This window comes from Parasteatoda tepidariorum, chromosome 6 (assembly GCF_043381705.1).
Source record: "Parasteatoda tepidariorum isolate YZ-2023 chromosome 6, CAS_Ptep_4.0, whole genome shotgun sequence".
Taxonomy (NCBI): Eukaryota; Metazoa; Arthropoda; class Arachnida; order Araneae; family Theridiidae; genus Parasteatoda; species Parasteatoda tepidariorum.
In genome coordinates this window covers 21,928,471-21,932,384 of record NC_092209.1, presented here as the reverse complement: position 1 = coordinate 21,932,384, position 3,914 = coordinate 21,928,471, and the positions used below count along the sequence as shown (strand labels likewise).

General features: G+C 31.7%; 1 protein-coding gene across 1 annotated transcript in view; it reads left to right on the top strand.

The window, feature by feature from the left end:
- Positions 1-1,293: 1,293 nt before the first annotated feature.
- Positions 1,294-3,914, top strand: part of LOC107441738 (putative inorganic phosphate cotransporter) — a 29,401-nt gene continuing 26,780 nt past the window's right edge. The window contains exon 1 of the mRNA XM_071182093.1: positions 1,294-1,434. The gene's annotated coding sequence lies outside the window, so the exon portion shown is untranslated. The remainder of the gene's footprint in view (positions 1,435-3,914) is intronic.

The window sequence follows — 3,914 nt, the reverse complement described above, 5'->3', positions numbered from 1 at the left end:
CCAACCATCTCCAAGTTCTAATTATTTTTAAATTGAGAAATTAAGCGAGGTTATCACATAATCCCAGTAGAATATTTTGAAAACCAGCCAGTTTTTAATATTAAAAATAAAAAAAACGCTCTATGTATCGAATTAATACTTAACTATTCAATTTTCAGTCTCTCTTGCAAAATTAGTTTTGTTAGAGATGACTTGTTTTCGAATTCATTGATTCAATTATTTGGAAACAATACCAATTTGTCGTAAAAATATCAGATATTTAAATAGACTTGTGACAGACTTAATATCCAACTTTTAACCCTTTTGAAGGCCGTGGTAAGTATACTTACCACCACGTTTTACCACTTTTAATTTAGGTTTCCATTTTTCAATAACTTCAGTTTTCTTGAAGTGAGTTTAAATAAAATTGGTAACCATTTGTCACTTTTAAAAAACGCATAAAAGTTATAAAATACATAATTCCTTTGGAAGTTTGTAGCATTTAAGGAATTTATTTTATAAATAAAGAAAAATAAAAGTCAGTAAGTTCCTAATAGGTCATGCTAAATATATTTACCACCAAAAAAATGGCATTTTTATAAACTAAATGAGTTTTTTTTTCATATCAATTACTGTTCTTAAAACAATTTCAATTCAAAAATTACTTTAATTTACCTTTACTAGAAATAAAGGCCCATTAAAGGGTTAATAGATTCTGACATTTAAATAAATTCTACAAAGCACTTTGTGTTATTTTTATTATATCTAAAAACATTTGAATTAAAATAATTTTTTTTTTAAGATTTTGAAGCAGTAGAACAATAACTTGTGTACTTAAAAGCAACATTGCAACACAGTAGTTTAATAATTTATTAAAATATATTAACTGCAATCGATTTATGTAATGTTATTCGTATTTGTTGATCTGAGTCAGACTTCTTTTCGTATTTATTTATTTATTTTTCAAAAATTAATTTAATTTGAAGTAACTATGCTCATATTTTTCTTCAAAAAAATAATTATCTTATGATTATGAAATATCAGTGAAGCTGCAGTTTCTCAGTGGGACTTAATATGCAAAACATTCCTACGTCACAATCACGCAATTTAACTATGTGTGACGCTCGTGACAAAAGCTTCAGGAAAAGTTTGCGGAGCTAAGTGTATACGGATTGTTTCACCGCCTGCCAAGGTCGAACAGGCCCAACATCACCCATAAATTTAGTTTTGAATGCATGAACTTTCAGAAAAGAATGAATGAAAAAGATGTTTTATAGTTTCAACATGATTTCCCACACTTACGGCTCTTCTCACAAAAAACTTAACACAGCTTTTCGTAAAAAAAAAAAAAAATATACATAAAAATAAAATCTGGTTACAACTATAATCAGTGGATTGAAATAAGTTGATTTTAAACACTTTAACCTGTGCTCATTAAGGAGAAGAAAAACACAGGTAAGATTTTTGTTTTTAAACCTTCTTACAAAGCTGCTAACATTCTACGCTTTCAAATGATCATATCAAACACTACTTTGTCTCTACTCCCTCGTGGGCCGTGGTAGTCCAGTGGCTAATGAATCGCACTCCGAAGAGGCCGGGGTTCTATCCTTGACTCCTTTAAGATCCGCCGAGTACATACAATATACAATACATGAGCTGCGATGGCTCAGGGAATGGAGCGTGGTGAACCGGGTGAACCATTCAATGTGGTGAACCGGGTTCGAATCCCAGCGATGGCCGGTCGATACGAATACCGCATCCGGCTTGCACCGACCACAGTGCTGACCTGAAATATTAACAGTGGTAGACGGATCATGGCTTGGATTCCCCTTGCCGTTAGGTTAACCCTAAGAGGTTTTCTTGGTTTTTTCTCTGGATGTAACGCAAATGCGGGTTAGTTCCATCAAAAAACCCTCCACGAAGGTAAATTTCTCTCAATACTTGATCCAGTAGTTCCCTTGTCTTCTGGATTGAGTTGAAAATTACAAGGCTACATAGTTGAACATTAGTAGTAGTAAACCCAAAAAAATTGGGTCGGCTGTTCAAGAACAGTTATAACATAAAATATACAATACATGTTCGTACAAATCTGTGGAATCGAAAGTATCGTGGTCGGTTTCTGAGCAGTCCAGGGATCTGGAGAAAATTTCCTTCCTTTTTACTTCTATGTCTAAATTGAGGAAGTGGACATCACAAGTTAGGACTGCTTCCCAGACCATAGCCAATAGCCCATTGTGCAACTCTATAGCGACTTAAATAAAAAACCTTTACTTACATGCTTCAACTCCCAAAATTTAAAATGTCGAGAGAATTAACAAAAAATATGAAAGGTTTAATTTTATTCCATTGAATTTCCTGTACAGTTTTTTTATTTGCTTTCGTAATTCCCCTGTAATACTGATTGAGGAAGAAAAGACAATTATACCAAAAATGTGTTTTTGCAATTGGAAAACATAAATTTTGAGGGATAAATAGATTGCTTAAAATTCCTTTATAAAATCAAATTAATAGAAGAACTAAACAATTGTTAATATGCTTGTTAATATACACACCTGCCAACTTGTACAGTCGTTGAAAAAGATTTTTCAAAGTGGAAGTAAAGCAACAATAAATTTTGGAAGAATTTTCAAAAAACAAATTCTATTCGAATATCTATTAGCATAATTAGCCAACAAATCGATGTTAGGTACATGTTTTTCTAACTATTGATTTGTTGTGGAAGTTTATTTATTTATTTTTTTATTTATTTCCTTATTTTTTGAAACTTTAAACTTTAAGATTTAATACGCCAAAACGCTAATGTTGCTATCACTATAAAAATTATTTCACAACGGCCATTAAAGTTTTTTCTGTTTTAAATATATTATGAATATTACTAAATCTTCCAGTTCATTAACAATTATTGATTGTCTTTTTTTTGTCTTATACATTCATGCATCATATAGAAAAGAACTAGCAAAATAAGAACTTTTACTTTGTGAAATTTAACAGTACATTTAAAAATTGGGGAATGGTTAAACATTCGAGTTTGGCAACTAATAATTTACTTCCGATTTTTCCTTCCTTTTGTGCATTTTTAGTTCTTTAAAATTCTTGTATAAAGCGTAAAAAGAAAAACGGAATACTTAAATATCTAATCAGTGAATTATCACATTAATTTGATTTATTCTATCACCAAAAATGGATGCCCAGTTGTTCCGACTTCTGCAAAATAATTATTAAGTTTTGACGGGTATAAATTTTTAAAACTAAAAAGTTATTTCGCGCCCATTTGGCTACCATTAGAAAAAACATTCCCGTGATAGCACCACAAATTGACATCTTTGACTTAAACGAAAATATTCACCCCGCAGTCTGCTGAACACAAAAAGTTTTTACTACACCTACTCATAAAATCATGATGGATGGGATAGGGGCCGCTGCGCGGTCCAGGTGCCCAGCTAAGGTGAATAAAGAAGAAGAAGATTTAAATGAAATTTTATTGTTCAAAATCACTAGCCCCTGAATCTCACAGTAAATCTGATTGAGACTGAATCATTCCATTTATTTCAAAGGTGGGGAAAGTAGAATTTACTGCGCATGCGTCGGAATTTACTTTCACCAGGGTTGCCATACGTAGTATATTCAATAGTATGTATGGCAAGTATTGTTGGACTAAAAACTAGGGATGTGGTATTTTTCGTAGTAATTTTTTTGAAGTGTTGTACTTATGTTTTTTTTTAAAATCAATTTTTATATCTGTTACCGACAAAATATGATATCCGGCATTATACAACTAGCCGGCAACAACTAGCCGGCAAAGTATGAAATGATTTATATTTCACACATTGCCTAAGTATTATATATAATGCTGGATGTTATTTAGGCAAAGTATGAAATAAACGTCCTGATGAGGTTATTATGTAAATGATGTGCATGTTACTGTGAATGACCGA